We start from the raw sequence: 20,317 nt of genomic DNA on the forward strand, positions 1-20,317 counted from the left end.
TGTGAGTTTAGGGAGATGGAAGGAACATTGAGGATGACAAGTATGCTGAGTTGTATTCAATTTTGATATGCAAAGTTAAAGAAGCTGGGAAGAAATAGGTTGTCATGATAATTTTAAAGCCTATATGTTAAGCTATATACAGGAATATAGTAAGAGATTATACAATTCTTCAGCAGAGCAAAGAAATTGTAAAATGCCTATTCCACACTACCAGCTGTTAAAGGTGTTTCTTCTGATTCAATTTTGCTTGGTATTTCAAAGGAAGATGGGGGAAACTCTTCAGGATAGTTGATGCAATGATTCCACTACCAGAAGATATTGAAGGTTGCTGTGTTTCCTTGACTGTTTCCCGTGTTCACCTCTGTGGTCTCTGCTCTGTTTTGGTCTGTCAGACTGACTGTGTGCACTGAGAACTCTCCTAGTGGGGCCTAATGCCAGGTGGAACCTTTCTGCCCAGAATTTCATCTGTGAAGGGAACTGCCCTTCCTGCTGACGGAGATTATTTGTGAGGTTGTGTTTTTGGGAATGAATATGCATTGGCTTGGAAGGTATTGAGTTGACAAATGTCATGGAAAATGCTTTTCCTTTGAGCTGATAAATCTGAGTATACTGCCTAATTCCTAAGGCATAAGACTGAGAGGAAATAAAATATCTTGCTGAATAGAAATGTAATACATGTGGTAGGGGTAGAGCTTCTCAGATAAGAACATTTAAGTCTTATGAATGGTTTAGGTGCTGACAAACACATACAGCTTTGGCACTTAACATGGAAAAAAGATGTCATGGAAAAGACTGCAGAGTTCTTTGGAAAGACATGCATAAGACATACAAAGAGTTTGGGGTAAGCATTTTCTGACCTTTTTCAAGACAAATGGTGAAGAGCACAAAAGAAGGAGGAGATTGATAAGTCCTGAGCATGTTTGTTTTCTGATCATGTTACACTTCTCCTCCTCAAGTGACTCTAGGCTGCACACCTTGGGTTGCTTTCCCCACCCAGATCCATCCCACTGAAATCCCTGGGCTCCTGAAGGGGAGGTAGATTTGCTTGTCAGCCTTCTCTGACAGCAGTGACCAAGAGCTGGGGCCACTGTGGTTTGTGTGTGACACAGCAGGGGTGCCCTCACCTAAAGTTCAGGAGGCTTCTGCATGTATACAATGTCCTTGCTGTATTAGGGCTTTGTATTTGATACACAAACAATTTATCCTTCCTCTCCTGTCCCTGGGGGAATCCTGGATTGTCACCTCTGATTACTGTAACTGGATGGCAGGCTGCAATCTCAGAGCTGTCACTTGCATTCCTGTGCTTGCATAGGACCTTGGCTGCAGTCTGTCCTTGCTGGGAAACGTTTTCTATCTGAAGACCTCGTTCATAGTTTTTCCAGTGGTTAACAGTCCTGTTGCATATGCTTTCCTGTGAAATCTGTTATCTGCTGGAAGTAACTCTCACTGCAGGATTTAGGGTATGAAGCTCCCTTGTCAAACAGATTTAGTTGAAGTCAGCTATTGAAAGCATTGCTAATTAGTTTTCAGAGAAAATCCTTGCAGTATTCATGCAGGTATTTATCCAGCTCTGCTGAAATGCCTACAGGTTTATTGAAATCCAGAAAATGTGAAACTGTAGGTTAATTAAGGCTCATATTTTACTAGCGAGAAGACTTTTGAACTCTTCTTTGTGAGCTTTTATAAATGTACTTATTAAATGCCTCGAGGAAATTTTAGTTGGCGTTAAGCAAACATAAGACTCATCAGAATATTTCTCCAGCGTTTTAAATTTCATTTCCTTTACATTAATTGGTGATGGCATGTTTTTATGTGCTTTCTGTAAAAATCATTTGGAAATCTTCAAGTGAACATTTTTAAAGTAGTAAAAGGGTGGCAAACATTTTTAAATGGGTTTTAATGAGATTTTATTCCTCGAGGTCTGAGCACAGTGGGGCATACCAGGAAACAATGAGCTTTCAGGGCAGAAGGAGTGTTGAGAGTATTTTGATAATGAGGGGGAAGGATCATTTCTCTTTGTTCAGTGGGTGTGTGATTTGAAAGGAGCAGAAGACATTGACTTGTGCTACCTCCACCATTTCTTCACTGTTTTTCTTCATCTGGTGGGAGATTTTTGCATCTTCTTGCAGAAGAGGATCATCTCTGGATATGCTTCTAAAGCAGCAGTGTGTGTGTTGGGCAAGGGGTGCCTTGGCTGGCTCATGCGTGCATGAGAGCCAGCAGCTGCTGGGCTCTGCCTTCACCACCTGATTCCAGAGATGCTTCCAGAATACCAAATCCCAATCCCAGATACTGCAGGAGTGCAGAGAAGGAAACAACTGGTAATAAATAGGAGGCAGATGATAAATAGAGGGAAGAAAACTCATGATGGAGAAATGAATTGCGAGGTAAATTATAATGAGATAAAGGAAAAATGGGAAGAACAGCAGCAGAGGATACACTGCTGACTCTGGCAGTCCCCAGCTACAAGTGTTATAAACCAGCGGCTTTCACCTCGTGGTCCATCACATGAATCAATTAAAGGGGAGGGAGGGGAGTGCTGAAGCTGTTCCATTCGGAATTAAGCGCACGATTCCCTTGGCAGTCTCGCCCTGAATCTATACATCCTAAATTTGAGACAGCTGAGCCTTTGGGCGGCTGATGTGGACAGCCATCGTTGTCCCCTGCCGTTTGTCCTCTGCCATCGTCACTCGAGAGCACCATGTGGTTCTGTGTTGATTCAGTGCCAGCACACTTGTCCCCTGGTGCAGAGGTGCACATGTGCCTCAGTGCAGCAAAGCAGCGGTGCAGAGGGTGAAATGCCCGTGGGGCTGAGCCTGTCTTGGGCCAGGGTGGCTGGTGCAGCTCCCAGTCCTAGGGTCAGGGTGGCTGGTGCAGCTCCCAGTCCTAGGGTCAGGGTGGCTGGTGCAGCTCCCAGTCCTAGGGTCAGGGTGGCTGGTGCAGCTCCCAGCCCCGCAGCTCCCAGCCCCGCAGCTCCCAGCCCTGCGGTCAGGGCGCCTGGTGCAGCTCCCAGTCCCGCAGCCCCCAACCCCGCATCTCCCAGCCCCGCGGTCAGGATGGCCGGTGCAGCTCCCAGCCCCGCAGCCCCCAACCCCGCATCTCCCAGCCCCGCGGTCAGGGTGCCTGGTGCAGCCTCCAGCCCCGCAGCCCCCAGCCCCGCAGCCCCCAGCCCCGCAGCCCCCAGCCCCGCTGCCCAGGGCTCCGGGAGCGGCGGAGGCAGCTCCGGGCTGCGGTGGCACCGCGCGGGGAGCGCAGCAGATGGGCCGGATTGTCACCGGCACTGTGATCCCGGCGAGAGGTCGCTGTGCTGACAAGCGATTTACAATGTGCTATTTACAGTTTGGGTTTGCAGGCTCTCAATGACATCTGAGTGCTCTTTAGCAACTGCTTTCATTACTACTTTTCGAAGAGCTGCTAATTGAAAATGAAATTGTGGGTGGGCTCTGGGAGAGCCGTAGCAGCTGCAAGGACGATACACAGCCGCGGAGAAATGTTTCACTTCTTGGACTCCCTGCTGGAGCTCTGGGCAAGGGAAGAAATGGGGATGGATTTGTGCAGTGTGAGGTCACACACCTTGGAAATCCTGCATGCATGCATCGCCCGGAGTGAGTGATAAAGGCTTGAACCTCCTTGAACAGAGCTACTGGGATTTGGGATTCTGTACTGGCAGCCGGTGGATTTCAGTGACTGTAAAACTTCTGAAGCTCAGGAAGGACCCTGGGCTGTGAAACTACCTCGTGCAGGGCAGCACAGGGGATTGAAGCTGTATGTGGGATTTTTGGGCTGGTTTTGCACTGCTGGAGGTCTGGTTTTTTATGAAGTGACAGGAAACATGAGAACTGACTGGTAAAATGTGGGACAAATCACATACATGCCTTGGGAGTAGTATCAGCCAGGATCAGGTCAGCAGGGATATGGCCACACCTTGATGGAAAGGGAGATAATGTTCCCATTCTGTATGTAAAGGGAGAAGTTTCTTGGTTTAGGGGTTTTTTTTCAGATTGAAGATGCTAGTGCAGCCACTTTGAAATGAGTAGATTTACTGTTTGTGCTTCAGTCTGCATGGTGTGGTTTAATTCTGTGCCAGTGTTGCAAAAGTCTGAAGGCACCTACAACAAGTGTCACCAGCAACCTACAGGGGCCACTGGTTTAACAAAACTGTGTTGGTATCGTGTCACTCAAAGCACTGGTTATTAATCTAGCATATCAAACAACATTTGTTTTAAAAAATAACCCATGAAATGATGAAAAAAAAATCAGAGCTCTGAAAGAATATAAAGGGCCATGTCTGGGTAACTGTGCTTTGAGGTTACATCATGGCATGAGTGGGTGCAGTAATACAGTGGGAGAAGATGTTCATGTGATAAAGGGGATGGGTAGATCTGTTTGAGAACCCTTTGTAGGATAGAAAAAGGGAAAGAGATCTGTGGGGAAGAAATGAAGAGGTGAGGCTTTGCAGAGGTGTAGGCTGGGCTGTGTGGGGTTTTTGAGGGGTAAATGTTACACATGGTGTGCAAATAGAGGGGGACGGCTAAAGAGGGGGCAGGTTTTGTAAGCCAATATCCTCTGTCTCTGCTAATGTCCAGCTCAGTTTATCCAGTCCACCATGTGCTGTGCAAATGCTGAGTGCTTCATGCTGGCCAGTTGGTAATTTCACCCTTGGCAGGGACCCACACTTTATTTTCACACATGCACAGTGTGTGGATTCCTGCCTGTGTGGGAGCATGTGCTGAAAGCTGGGCTGCCATTCAGTCCCCTTCTCATTTCCCGTTTGGAAAGCGCCGTGGGTGACAAACAGTGCTTGAATTACAAGCATTTTGTGATTCTCAACTGCTGTTTGCCTCTGATCAGAGGCCACAGAAATCTCCAGCTGCACTTAACCCGCAGTCACCGTATCCACTGCGTCATCTGTGAAGGCACCCAGCTGCTCAAAAGCATCCAAACAACTTCTGGGCCCTGATAATATATAATTGAGCTCAATGGGCACAGAAAAGACTGTTGTTCTCTGCGGAAAGGACTGAAAAATGATGTGTGTGGCTTTGTGTGCCTGTTGTTCCGTGCTGCACATCCCCCTGGCTTCCCCGAGCTCCTCAATGGGCACGTTGGATTCCAGGAGAGCACGCACAAAGCCAGGCTCAGGGAGTGCAGAGCTGGTCCCAGAACACTGCTCTGGGCAGGGCAGGGCTGTGCTCAGCCAGAACAAGCCCCTGCAGTCACTGATCAGTGCTCAGGGAGCTGCCACTCCACCCAATGCTCGCCCACAGTGACGTGTCACAGGCGTCCCCCCCGCATAATCACCAGTTTCACCTGCAATTTTTCAATAAGCCATTGAATTATACCTCTCTAAATGATACACTGCAAATCCAGCAGGTCCTAATTGCTAATGATGGTTCTGAAAGACTTTCATTTGACTGTAATTAGGTTTGCAAGCAATCAGCTGCCCTTATCAGGATGGAAACACATATAATGTAAAATACAGGCTGGTGGGAAGGGAGCATTTTCTTAAAAGGAGGAGTGGAGAGGAAGATGTTTTATTAGCAGAAGCTGTGACATATTTTAACACCTTGAAAACATCATGTGTGAAATTAATTCTGCTCAGTATTATACCATCTGGCAATGTTATTGTTCTGTATATATTGCCATGTAAGTGTGCTTTTTTCGTCTGGGTATGAGCCTGTGTTTGAAATAGTAATCATGAGTCAAATTGATTACTCAGGATGTTATCCCTGCTAGAAGGCTTAAAAATACATTTTGGGAAGTCCCAGGGACTCAAAATGGCTTCTCCATGGACAGCTTCCCTTGCAGGGCTGACAAGGGTGGAAGAAAAGGGCCTGTTTTTTGTCATGCCCCTGTGCTGTCAATGAGTTATGTGCCCAAAGGTGAGAGGAACTCTACCCAGATATTGTTTATTGGTGCTGAAGTAGCAAGTGCTGTGTCAGCCTCAGAAGCACTGTGTTGGGTATGATGGTTTGATCCTGTGTGTGTGCTGCTCTGTGCACTGCCCAGCTCAGAGCCTGCTGTGTGTGAGCAGCTGGTGCAGACCCAGAACAATACAAGCTTAAAACTTGGTCAGAGGCTGGTTTGGCCACTCTGGATGAAAGATCAGCTGCTGGGCAGTGTGGACTGTCCCTTAACCAGGACTCATTAGCACCTGACGTGGTGACTGTGATTGCTGTGATGCTTCTGGCTGGTGGAGCTTGTGCAGCCAAGGAGGAGCGTGGAGGAACTCAGATCACATCTGGAATAGGCAGTGGGATATTAAGATCTCTCCCATTTCTCTCAAGCTGAGGGTGTGAGCTGATCACCCCTGGGCTGAGGCAGAGGAAGGGTTTCTTTGCCTCGTGTGCTTGTGCCTGCCGTTGCTGTTATGTTGAGTGTGATCAGGCTTGCAAGAAAATGAGCAATGTTGGCATGTTTTTATTTCTAATGCAAATATTGCCACTCTCTCTGCTCTGCCCTGCTGCATTTCACTTTCTCTTTTGGCTCCAGTTTGCTCTGAGATAGAGTTGCAGAGATGTCACTATGCTGTTACCTGACCAGGTAATGCTGTGGCAGAGGAGGGGCCCCTGTGTGCTCCTTCCAGTGTGATACAAACTCCCAGCGAATTCCAACTGAAAAAAAGGAGATTAGAAACAATCACTTTTGGGCTAACCTAATTATATTAATCAATTAGACATCTTGAGAATTTTTGTAAAAAAAAAAATAGATTCTTGTGCACAGGGCAGCTATTGTCTCTCAGGATTATCTTTTTTCTTTTAATGTTGGCACCCTACTTTAATTGAAAACTTAAATGATTGTTAAATGTGCCAGGAAGTGAACCATATTTTAAATGTTCAATGCAATCAATTGCTGTCTTAAAAGTTTCCATGCATGTTACTAGTAAGAAATTAAACAAAAAATTAATTTTGACTGAGTCTGCCTGGAGATAAATTAAATGCTAGTTTAAGTATTATAAGACAGTATAATAAAGTGACCATTTTTAATTTAAAAAGGAAGTCATCCAGAACTTTTTAAAATATTTTTTTCACATTCTAGAAATAAATGTAGGCCAAGACTTGTAACCTCTGGGTTTGCCTGCAGATTAATTGTAAGCACAGAAATACATCCTCACATTTGAGTTATGTTACTGCATTCTTGTTTTTTCCTCTACAAACTCAGTTTTCAGTAGGGCAGGAGGCGTAGGAGCCATGGATTTGGCTGTGGCTCTGGCTCCCAGCAGCACAGGCTGGGTTTGCAGCATTGCTGTGCTGCAGGGGCTGCTGCAGGGGGCACAGGGAGGCTGCGGTGCCCCACTGTGGGTGCTGGGAGCAGCCTCAGGAGCATTTCAGCCTCCCAAGGATGCTTAAACTCCTGCTCAGGCTTTTGTAGCCTTAGTCTAGCTCCTGAGTGCTGTAACTCCATGGACTCAGGGACACAGACCTGGGCCATGGTTTTGAGAAATGGACAAGGACACTTTCAAAGTGCCAGTGAACAGCACTGAGAGGGGCTGCTCCCTTCCCAAGGCTGTGGAAGGCTCCCTGTCTGGCCTTCCCAAGGGAAGCAGCAGTGCCTTGGCTTGGCTAAGTGGGATGGTTTTCTGTCTCTTGGTAGCCTAAAGGCAGCACTCCTGCTTTTAGAGCTGATCCATTCCAGTCCCTTGGGCATGAAGGGAAGCTGTGACTGCCCTGGGCCTGAGCAGCTGCCCTTGGGGCTGGGATTTATCACAAGTGGGGAGCTGAGGGCAGGGGAATGGCAGTGTGCAGTAAATCCCTGTGAAATTCCAGCACGGAGCTCACACAATTGCTTTCATGGCTTGCAGGGCTTTGGGGACCATTGGGGAGTTCTGGAGCTTTCCCTGGATTTAGCCTGGCTGGCTCTGGCCAGCCCCAGAGGCTGCCTATGTCCCCAGAGGTAGCATGGCATTGCTGGGGGAAACAGGATGCACTACTAAACTTTCGTGCTATTTATTTCATTTTGGCAAAAAATGACCTGGGTGTACAGCTTAAGAGAATTATTGATAATCTTCCTCAGCCTGGAGAAAGTTGTTGTCTGCTTTGTGGAGTTTCAAAAGTTGTAATGCTGCAATTTTATAAAATCAAGACATCTTAATTTGGGCCCAAACCCACTGAAATGGAACAAGTCCCGCATTTCCTATGTTTAATGCTTTATCAACAGTATATGAGCTCTGTGCACTAGGAAGGCCTCCTCTGTTACTAGCAAAATATGCCATAGGTGATTGTTTTCTCTAAGCTTGCTGAACTCTTGGATAATTTCAGTGGATATTTGGATCAGTGGTGGAGCCAGCTGAAGAACACAGTGTGGCCATTACTGTGTAAGGCCATGACTCCTAAAACAGACAAAACAAACTTTTCCTTTCTTCCTGATCTTTCCCTGCAACAATTTTTGCTGCTCAGTATTAAAATACAGTAAGGTTCTATAAGCAAAAATGAAAGAGTTACCCTTAAGAATTTTTAATTAATTTGCTACAAGAATACAAATATTTTTATAGAAGATTGACTGCAAAAGTTACCGTGGCTCTGTGTTTCAAGTTTGTCTCTAATATCAGCACTGTACAGACTGTGACAAAATGCCTACTCCTGATGTGTCTAATATCCCATTTTTCAATAGTCAGTGTAAGATCAGTTTCAGATTTCTCCATCTGCATTGGATCAGCTATTGAAGGCTATTGAAATGAGTCACTCTGTTGTGAGTGGACTTCCTTGAACAAACTAAACTTGTAGCAAAGTCCCCCCTTACTCAGGAGGGTGCAGGAGGCTGTTCCTGGCCATAGCTGCTCCCCTGGTGTCTGCCTTCCTCCTCTGCTGGGCTCTGTGAGCTCGAGGCACCTGCTTGAAGGAAATGAGAGTCTCCACTTTCTCCAATTAAAGAATTGCTATTGCAGTTTAATCACAATTCCTCCTAGCATGGAAGACACCAGAAAGCTGTGCTCTCTGGAGTCCAGCAAAACAAAGACACAGGAATAGAGTGTTAGTCTTTCTAGATCTGTCCATGGTGAACATCCTGAGACATCTCAGATCTATTGAAGGTAAACTTTGACAAAATGTGACAGAGGTGTAAACTAGTGCAGGAAGTTAAGCCTTCAGCCCAAAGCCTGCTGAGATCTTGGAAGAAATTGTTGGAGAAGGAAGCAGGAACATAATTGGTTTGCAGGCAGAAGTTGATTTAGGTCATATAAAAAGCCACGGGCCATTGCAGTCTCTGACAGCAAAGACTGAGTCACTGACCTCAAAGTCCCCATGTCCTATGTTCCTTTTCCCACGTGGTGGAGTTACAAATGGTTGTAATGGACCTGTGGGCTTAAGAAAGAGGAACTGAGTTCCCTCTCATGCAACTCTTTTCTGCATGAACAGAGAAGCAAGAGAGAAACCCCCAAGTTTGCTCATAAAATGCTGTCAAGTCTAAGCCCTGCTGACCCTATTCCCAGGCTCACATGCTTAAATCAATAAAAATAATACAGCTAAGAATGGGTGTGGAACTGGAAGCTGAGGTTTGATACCTTTCCTTGTGATTTCAGGTTGGCTTTTTCTAAATATGTTAATAAAAAATATTTCAGTCATAAAGCCAGGTGGATTTTATCCTAGCCATTGGAAGCAGCAGATATTTGGCACATGAAGTTTCTCCACACTACTTTTATTTTTGACAACCTTTCTCATAATTTCCCTCTGAACAGGTTTTTCTCTAATCTAGTTGAACAAAACGATCTTCTACCTTTTTAAATGAAATAAAACTCGAGTGCCCAAAGCATGCAGAGAGTTAATAAAAATGGAAATTCTGTTAAAATCACTAATCAATCTGTTTAATGTTTTATTGTCTCCCTTCCCCCCGACACATGTTCTTTTCTTGTAAAGCACCTTATTGCTTCCTGCTTGTTTACTAGCTTTTAGCAAGTCAAGCAGCATTCAAATTGCTTTGATGTTAATTATATAACCTGCTCAATAGGGCTTGCTAGGTGAAGGAAAATAACTCCTATGTTTAAGAAAATAAATTAATATCCAGACAAGTGCTCTGTGCTTTGGTTCTGAAGAAGGAAATGACAGGATACTGATGACTTAGAGTTGTGTTGTCAAATAAAAGCTATATTTGGGTGGCATGATGCTCTCAGTTTGCAAGATTTGATATTGGTTGTCTTCACTTCCCTTGATGATACAGAACGATGTGTTGAGGACTGATCCTGCTAACTGGAAAAGGAGTGAGTTTCCATATCTCCTGTGCCAAAGTAAAAGATTCAGGAGGCAGGGATTGTGCCTTAGCCCACAGAAGCTGTTACTAATGAGTCCTTTGGATGCTGGGTTATCCCAGCTGCTCCCCTGCTCCTGCTCTGGACTCTGGCCCAGCCCAAACTGCCCTTACTCAATTCAGTTCAGGTGCTGCTGGCATTAACATTTGAGCTATAGCTCAGGCTGAGGATTTCCAAAAAATACTCTTAGAGTGTAGAAAAGCCTGGAGCAGCCTCTGCATGAACTGCCAGGAGCTCAGACAGTGTCCAGACGTGGCCCCTGCGAGGGCACGGCCACAGTGCTGGGCTGGAGCTGCACCGGACCTGCCGTGGGCTCTGCACGCCCCAGCCCCACAGCTCACCCTGCATGGAAGTGGTGTTTCATCAGGAACAACTTGTCTACCAATCCCTAATCAAGGCAGATAGGTTTAATTGGAGAATTTGTGCAGAGTTTGGAGATCTGCAGATGAAAGGCTGTACCTGCGTGATGAATGAATATTAATAATTCCTAATGCAAAGCTCTGGAGCCATCGCAGCTGACGGGATTTGTGTGGAATGAGTGGATGTGTGGAATTCCTGGCAGCTCCCAGGGAGCAGTGCAAGCCTTCAGCTTATTAATGGCATTGTCTTTATAAATCAGTAACAGTGCAGGGAGGGAGGCTGCATTGGGTATCATTACAAAATGCTTTGGAAAGATCTGAAGTCAGATTTGTGGTCTGATGCTTCCTGTAAGAAGTGCAGTGTTTTTCATGATGGAAGGAGTTTATTTGCACTACTGAGGCTTGTGCTTCCAATGTTTTAAATGAACCTGTGCTTTAATATGCAATAAATACTGAAAATGATCCCTTCAAACTTTATTCATTATCGTAATGATATATTTTGATATAATCATTACTGGTGGGCTATTACTGGTCTAAATCATGTACCAGAGGGTGTGTTGTTTCCAGAAGGAGTGAGTGTCAGGAGATTTTTGTACTATTTTAGAGTGATCATAAAGCATTTCCAGGAGTGGAGCTGTATGAGACTGTAACATCGCTTAGGGGGAAAGAGATCTTACCTATCAATAGCAATGCAAGGCTTGTAATTTTAAGTCTTTCTAATTTAAATCATGAAAATCTGTTTTTCATGAATAATTCAGGACTCTGATTTAGTAGAATTATTTCCAGCCCATGTATATTAAGCAGCCAACCTGCTATGCCAGCTCTGTTTTCAGACACTGTTGATGGGGGGTTTCTTTTTCCTGCAGAAATGATCATCTTTGTCTGTTAGAAAATAAAGCTGCTGTGGTATTTTGTTCTTTTGATTGCACGAGGATTTTGCTTTAAACCTTGTAGGCTAAAATTCAAGCTGAAGAAAAATAAAGCTCTTACTACAGGAGCTCCTAGAATTAAATTTGGAGAGAATAAACCTTGTACTATATCCATTAGGAAAATGGCAGTATTCTTCCATTTCCTGATGTTATTCAATTACTTACCCCGCTTCCTGCTTTTAGCGTAAACTGTATATTTTAGCTCATGACCTTTGACAGCAAATTGAATCAGAAGTGGAGATGCAATGAAAGTGGGTTTTTTAAAAGACTCTTTAAAAACATGGGTGTGTAGGAAATTTGGGGTTTTGTTTTGTTGTTTGTTTTGGTTTTTGGTTTTTTTTTTGAATATAAACCTCACAGTGTATTTTGTAACATAATGTGTTTTGTTTGGAAAAAAGGAAATTGAGCTTAATGTCCTTCCTTCTTTGCCCTGGAGAAAGCAAAGCCTGCATAGCTGCTCTTGTTAGTGCTTGCCTGCTGAAATTAGCATTGCATATTTTTGTTAATACCAATAAAAGTGGAGTTTGTTTAATTTAGAATCAAACCCTTGTTTGGATTGGATTAGCACTTTAAGAAAAATATTTAACTTGTAAAGTGATGCAACACAGGTCGATCTAATCTTTAGCTCCTCCAAGATTGTAGCTCATTTACAAGCTTTAGATCCTACTATTTCCCTTACACTTGTGAATAGTGTTAACACATTAAAAAACCCCAAACCAGTGTATTTATCTGAACCTTTCCAACACAGGCACCCCAAACCATACAGGAACCGTAAGTAATGAGGTCCTTGCTGTCCAGCCATGTCCAGTTCCCTGATCCTGATGGAACTTTTCACACATGGTGTTCCCTGAGCTTTTCTATTAATTATTGAATAAAGGTTTAGTGGGGTTTTGCTTTTTTTTGGCCAGAATGCATTCATGTCACTGTTCCTCCCAAATTCGTCATTTTTACTAATCCTGTGTCTCTATACAGTAATTACATTTTGAGGGGAGTAAAAGCCCTTTGTTGTGTTTAGAACTTGCCTCGGATTGAACTTGAGCAGAACTTGAAGACAAAACTCAGGAGATGTCTTAATTTAATGTAAAGCAGTGGAGACTTTCCTTTCCTGCAAGAGCAGCCCGCCCCTTGCTCCCACTGTAGTGCTGTTTACTTGCATTTAAAGTAAAATCTCTTTTTCCATGAGTTGCAAATTTTTCAGGTCTTCACATGGCTGAGCTGTATCCTGGTGCCTCTTGGGCCTGTGCTAGGAGAGAACCTGGCTTTTCTGTGTGTCCATGTGTCTAAGCTGGTACCAGAGCTTTGCTGCTTCACTTGTGTTGTTCTGCAGGCTGTTCCAAGATAACACTGAATTCTTTCTTGTTCTGGCTGCAGCAATGCCAAGTGTTTGTTGAACATCTGTCAGTGTGTTCAGATTATTAACCTAACTTCTGCTCGTTTATGTTAATGAAAACATTTGAGCTCCATCACAAGCCTGTGTAACAGTTCCTCATGCCACCAGTCCCACTGACACCCAGCTGAGTGCTGCCACAGTCCAAGCCCACCTGGCAGAGGTGTTGCTGCACTCTGTGCTGCCCAGCCTGCAGCGTGCCACCGCTTACTGCTTGTATTTAATCTTCAGGCTCTAAAGCATCATCATATTTTGGGGTAGACTAGAAAATAAGGGAAATGGACAGCAGAAATTCCAGATTTGGCATCTGTACTCAGCTGGGTGTGGTCTGTCCCCCCATTGTGGTTCCATGCTGGCTCTCACGTGCAGCGCCAGCAGAGGAGCATTGAGGAACGTGGGCAATACAAAGCTGAGGAGGTCAGAGTCCAGCTCAAAAAAAAAAAAAATCCCAAATCATTTAACTCTGCTGAGATCTGCCAGAGAGGCAGGCAGGTCCCTTCAGTCCCGAGGCTGTGGGATCTGCATCCTTGGACCATCCACCTCTCCCCTGAGCAGCCGGATCTCTCCTGAATAAGCCTTGCTTGGAGTGGGGCTTGGATGAGGTCACCCCCGAGGGCCCCTCCAACCCAAACTGTTGTGTCACACTGAGCGAGTAATTTCTGGGAACAGAAACTGCTGTCCATCGCTGTTCCTCGGGGTCTGCTCTGGGGCTGTTACTGTGACGTGGAGAACAAGCACTGCTGAGGCCAGCTGAGGGAATGGTCCTGCAGCTGGGTCTCCAAAGGCCTTTGCTTTTTTGTTAGCACACAGCTTTGGAAGTCGAATTAGATGACTGATCTCCTTTCTGGATTGTGTGCAGCCTGCTGGGCAGCAAATTGCACTCAGAGTCATTCTTCCAAGTCCTATAATCTTTTACTACAGATACTATTAGTAAAAGTATTAATTACTCTGTTCTGGAATTAGGAGTTCGTAATGAAACCTCAAACAGAAAACTCAAGCCAGGTTGGCCAAATGTCATGGAACACTCCAACCTGAGCTGCGAGTAAAATAAAAATCTGAGTTGCTTTAAGGTTTACGGTTAAAAGAATGTAAAACTTTTCAGCTTGTCCAAGTTTTGACAGAAAACCTTGTAGTATTTGGCAGGCCTGGCTGGGTTTCCTTAAGTGTGAAATGCAAGATAAAACCAGCAACTCTGAGCCAAGCGCAACGAAATGAAAAGGTTCTCCTGAAACAAAGAGAACTGGAGATCCACAGATTCTTCTCTCAGCTCCTTGCCCAGTCTCGTGGCTGGAGCACCCCGAGCTTGGCATGAGGGTGCTGTGGGAGAAGGGGCACTGGAAGGAGCTCTGGGGGCTTGTGCCTGTGCAGGGTTCAGCCCATGGAGCTCCTGTTGAGCTGTGGAGGGAGCAGGGAGGGAGCAGGGAGGGACAGGCACTTCTGCAAGGCACCCGTGCAGGGCACAGGGCAGTGCCAGGTAGGAGCTGCAGCAAAAGGCTCTTCTGAATACATCTCAGATGTTTGACTCAGATTGGAGGGGAAAGGCAATTTTCTGCCCGTCCTTCCTTTCACCCTTGAACTGGGACTTCTACAGCTTGTTAGGTGTAATGAAGAACCTTTTTTTGTTTTCTATCCAGAAAGGCTTTTTAAGAAGAATGAATGGTTGTTAAAATACTTGGGAGGATTTTGCTGATAGCAGATGAGAGCTGTGTCTGCAAATGTGGGGAATGGGGGCAGTCAGCACTTTGACATTTCTATCCATACAATACACTACACAATTCTGATAATTTACAATATTTTAAATGTTTTATTTACTTCAGTGATTTGGATATTTGATTTTAAGTACTACTTTGACTTCTCTCTTATTTTTTAATGTCCTGATGGAAGTTTTATGCTAAAAGGTTTAGGTGAGAAAGAGGTAAAAAGCAAATAAATAGGATGTAAATAATATATATATTTTTATATGTAAAAATTAGATAAAAGAGCCTTTTGTCTATGACTGAAAGATTTTTAGGCAATACTTTGTAACTGTTGTGAAAATTGTTGCTTGCTCTTTTACATCAACACAAAGCATGCTCCTGCTTATGAAAGAATTTTCCCAGGGTGTCCGTGGGCTTGAGGAGCAGGGAGAAGGATGTGTTTGCACTGTGCTGGGACACTTGGGGCCCTTGGCATTAACTGTGAGTACAAGGAGTTGCAGCCAGTTTTCTCCACCACCAGGTGATCTCTGCTGAAACATTCTGTTGTGACTTCTGTCATGAGAGCAGCCCCTAAGGGAAAACATTCCTCCCCCATCCTTTGGTTTTCCTGGTCACAGAATATCCTCAGCTGGAAGGGACCTGTAGGAATCACCCAGTCCAGCTCCTGGCCCTGCACAGACACCCCAACAATCCCAGCCTGGGCATCCCTGGAGCTCCTGGAGCTCTGGCAGCCTCAGGGCTGTGCCCATTCCCTGAGCAGTGCCCAGCACCCTCTGGGGAAAGAACCTTTCCTGACATCCACCCTGAGCCTGCCCTGGCCCAGCCCCAGCTGTTCCTGTCCCACAGAGCAGAGATTGGAGCTGTCCCTCAGGAGGAGCTGCAGACCCCGATGAGGTCTCACTTGGGCCTCCTCAGGCTGAACAGACCAAGTGCCCTCAGTCGCTCCTTGTGTGGCTCCTCCTGACCTTGCACCATTTTCATGGTTCTTCCGTGTAACCAGCTCCTCTTTCCCACTCCTTTCTCCTTATTTAACAAAAAATTATTATGCATAGAATGGTAGAACGCCAGAAGGGTTTGGGTTGGAAGGGACTTTAAAGCCCATGCAGCGCCACCCCTGCCATGGCAGGGACACCTCCCACTGTCCCAGGCTGCTCCAAACCCCATCCAGCCTGGCCTTGGGCACTGCCGGGGATCCAGGGGCAACCACAGCCGCTCTGCGCACCCTGTGCCAGGGTGTCCCCCTGGGAAGGATTGCTGCCCCCCGTGCCCCTCTCCCGGCCGTGTCTCCGCGGGCCGTTCCCAGCGCCGCCCTTTCCCCCTCAGGGCCCGGGGGCGCGCGGAGCCCGCCCGGGCCGGGCCGGCCGCTCCTGGGCGGCGCTGGGGCTCCCCCTGCGGGCCGCGCCGGGGAACTGCGGCACCGAGCTCTGAGGGCAGGGCTGCTGCTTCCCCTTCCTTCCCCTTCTTTCCCCTCCTTTCCCCTCCTTTCCCCTCCTTTCCCCTCCTTTCCCCTCCTTTCCCTTTCTTTCCTCTTCTTTTCTTTTTTGTTTTTGCCTCTGGAAGACAGGATTAAAAGGCTGGGGGTGTACAGCCTCGAGAAGAAAAGGTTCCAGGGAGACCTCAAAGCCCCTTCCAGCGCCTAAAGGGAGCTTGTAAAAAACGGGATTTTTTGCATGAGCAGATAATGATAGTACAAGGGAGAATTGTTTTAAACTAAAAGAGAGGAGATTTATATTAGATATTGGGAAGGAAGTGTTCCCTGTGAGGGTGGGCAGGCCCTGGCACAGGGTGCCCAGAGCAGCTGTGGCTGCCCCTGGATCCCTGGCAGTGCCCAAGGCCAGGCTGGACAGGGCTGGGAGCAGCCTGGGACAGTGGGAGGTGTCCCTGCCAGGACAGGAGTGGCACTAAATGGGTTTTAAAGTCCCTTCTGACCCAAACCATTCTGCGATTTTTTGCCCTTCGCATAGAATACTTGTTTAGGGGGAAAAGTTGGGGATGTGTTCTGGTTTTGTAGTTAACGAGAAGCAGATTCCAGTTATGATCAGACTGGCCTCCTCCTGCCACTTGAAGCAGAGGAAAAGGCAGACAGATAGCAAAGGCAGCCACGGCATCAGCTGACAGGGAATCAGAGTTCCAGGGTTTGCTCTTTTATCTCTCCAAAGCGGCATTTATTGGCTTTGCTTGTGTGGAGCAGCTGTTTGACTACATAGTGAGAGTCTGAAAACATTCAGAGCCTTCACACAGGTCTGACAGCAGGACTGGAAGTGGAAATGTATTCTGCTGAGAGGCAAGAGGCTGATGGTGTGACTTGTTGAGAGTCAAACATGCTCTTTGTTGCAATTTGGTCTGGTGGAAGCTCCCCCTGTCCATGGCTGGAACTAAATTATCTGTAAGGTCACTTCCAACCCAAACCATCTGCGGTTCTATTTGAAAATAGAAAAATCTGTGAGAGAAAAGCAGACCCGTGTACTGCCTTGCTCCCCTTTTCTGTTGGCTGCTCTACCTTGGCTGTAACTGACTCACAGTGAGTGATGAATTCTTCTCCCACATCCAGTAAAACTGTAGTTAACACTAAATTTGTCAAAACTTCTGATACAGGGATAGAAACCTTTCTTAGAGAAATAGAAATTACATTTCTAAAGGTGTCACTTGCCCCTGGATCCTTTGGGCAGTCAGCTGGGGGCCCAGAATGGGAGTGTGAATGGCAATGCTTTAATTGCTTTGGTGGTTGTGGAAAAGAGTGAAGGGTTTGGTGTTGGAAGATCTTTGTGGTCTGATGTGAGTGCTAGCCTGGCTCAGTACCCTGAGGGACCACTGCAGGAAATGACATAAATCAAGGGGCAGGAAACTCCTGGGGAGCAGACAGAGCCCAAGAGGTTGTTGGGGTCCCCCTGTGAAGCTCCTGAAAACTTCCCTTATTAAAACCTATTTGCTGAAGTGCAAGGGAATTTGCAGAGGGAATGTGATCCCATTAAGCATCTTCACAATCATCCTTGGGTGTTCCTGGGCGTGACTGAAGCTTACAAAAGCAGCAGTGGCTCCTCCTTGTCATCATCTCCCACACCAGCCATCAGAGCAGCTGAAATGGGGAGCTACAATTCTGTTGGGTCCTGTGAGACAGGACAGGTTTGGCTGCTGTCATGCTGCTGTAGCAGATTAGGAGCAGGAGAACTGACAAACTCTATTTTGCCTGTGATCAGCCTTGCTGATGTATTATTCAGCTGTCATTATGTTTTAATGGACTAAGAAGTGTAGAAATGTTTCAGTATGGCTGGATGGGAGTGGTAGAGATCACTAATTATAACATCTTCATTATAAATAGGGATTAACCTGAAGGTTAGATGTTATGTGTCTTTTCCAGTGGAGTAACTAATTCTGTGGAGTGTAGTGAGAGATGGAAGTGAATGTTTCTCTCTTGCTTTGCATGCATTTAGAGAATTGGCCTAACTGGTGAAGGGCAGGTCTCCCTTTAGCAAACCTGTAACTCCTACAACTAAAGAATACCCGTTTCTCATCCTTCTCCCCCATTTCCCCTTTACTGATGAGGAGCAGAGGCCTGACTCCCATCCAGCCCAGCATAGCTGCCTACAGACTTTCCCCTCCTGGTGTATTCTCAGCTGTCTGATGAGGAATAAGCTCACACCACAGTCTGTCTTACCATGGAAGCACTTCAGCTCCTCTCCTCTACCTTGATTACTCCTCATCAGTCAAATGTGGTTGCAAATAATTTTATAATGCCAAATCAGCATAACTTGCATTCAATATGATAGGGGTATGTGAGCTGCAAACCTGAGACTGACAGTTAATGTGTTAGGCTGAGCTTTTTATTTCAGCCTGCTGGAATGGTGGAGGCAGGTCCTCCAGGTAGGATTAAATTGTGTGCATCAGTATTTAATTTTACTACATCAAGGACAGAATGCTGCTTCTGGAAGTGTTTTGGTTTCCTTGCGGCTCATCCATGCTCTGCTAGCAGGACTCCCTGCACCCTGCTGGGTGTGAATAGATCTCTGTGCCTGTTGGAAGCACTGTGGGCACTCAGTTCTATTCTGGGGAAAGGCCCGTGGGTCAGGTGTGTCAGGGGCTGCCCTGCCCTGTGCTCCATCCCATCCCCACCAGGGCAGTGGAATCTGTCTGAGCAGAGATGATGTAAAGCTGCCACACCTGCCCTCTGCAGCCTGCCCTGGACAAGGAGCATTGAGACAACTGATTCCATCCGTTTTTAAGTGGCCTGAGCCTTTAAAGTCTCTTTGAATAAGTGAAAATGACGATGCTGTGCCCCTGTGCAGGTAGGCAGGTCGTGCTCAGAGATGCCTGTGTGTTATTGATAGAGACTGGTGCTTTGCTGTCCTCTTGCTTCAAAGCAGCATCAGGAGTTATCTAATATTGAGATATCTTGTTATTTTATGACTTTGAACTGAAGGGTGAGAGCAAGACAAAAGACTGGAAAGGGAAGCTCAGGCTGTAATGTGTTTATGTGAAAAGTGGGTTTTAAAGCTTTGAAAGGATTGTAATGCTCTTCTACCTTGAGATGTTAATGCTGAAACTTGAAACAGAGCACAGTATCATTAGCAATTAAATGTGTCTGTGTACTGCTCTTTCATCATGTAAGGCTCTCACAAATCAAAAGGGAGAGGTACACACATCTAATAAAATAATGATTGGGAAAACAGAGTTCCAAAGCCCTGCTTGCAATTCACAGACAGCAGCTGCATGCCTGGCATATTTGTATAAGGTTTTAGAATTAAATTAATTGCCCCAGGCTTTGTACTTGTAAAGAATTGATTTTTGTTCTTTACCTGTATGCTGTTGATACTTTGCCTTTCTATGCCTCTACTCTGTTGGCTTTTGTGCTGTACCATTACAAGATTTTAACTCAAATTTTATTTTCTATCTTTGAATTGCTTTTGGTGGCAAAAAACTACATCTCAATAGATAGACACACAGATAACTTCTTGGAGAAGTTAATTCCAAATTTTGAGTAGCATATACAAGATTACAGATGTAAATACCAATATCCAGTGAATTTAGTATGTTAGTAAGAAAGTGGAAGTACTTCTGGATCCTGTCTGTAGAATCCAATAGCTGAGTAGGACTGCATTGAATTTAAATTTTTGGTGAATGTGTTTATTCCAGTTATGAGTTTTAACATTTCTGACACCTGTTTTATGTTTATTTTGCTAAAACAAAATAGTGTGTATACATGTATATGTGCACATATGTATGTTTATTATGCACATGATGTATTTGTTACAGCAAATGCAATGTAAACATACAAAAGTTCACATTACTTTAAATACTGAGCTTAACTGTCAACCACAAAACATATTTGCAAACTCTTTCAACATGTGTAACATATACAATCCTAATTAGAACCAGCACAATAGCAGAGCTGCCCATATGGTAGTGATAATTATGTTGAAAGTGTGTGTCTTGTGGCTTAAAATTAAGTTTGGAAGATCCAATGTGGACTGCCTCATGCTGGGGGTTTGTAACATGCCTTTAAAATGTGTATGTGAGTAATTTGCCATGGCCAGGCTGGGTTAGATGAGTTAAAAATGAGGGGGTTTGATATGGTGCTCACTTGATAGGAGCATTTAATGTGTATTTCTAACAGAGTTACTGAAGGGCTGTCCTGACAAAGGTAGTGCTGCATGTTTGTACGTGTGTTTTATGTATGTTATCTTTAGAAAATCATGAGAAAAGATGGTTTT

General features: G+C 45.3%; 1 protein-coding gene across 1 annotated transcript in view; it reads left to right on the forward strand.

Moving 5' to 3' along the window:
* The window catches only part of LOC311161339 (autism susceptibility gene 2 protein homolog), a gene marked incomplete at both ends in the record, with an annotated part of 371,371 nt that overhangs the window by 219,214 nt on the left and 131,840 nt on the right, over positions 1-20,317 (forward strand). The window lies entirely within an intron of this gene.

This window comes from Fringilla coelebs (assembly GCF_963513975.1).
Source record: "Fringilla coelebs genome assembly, chromosome: 20".
Classification (NCBI taxonomy): domain Eukaryota; kingdom Metazoa; phylum Chordata; class Aves; order Passeriformes; family Fringillidae; genus Fringilla; species Fringilla coelebs.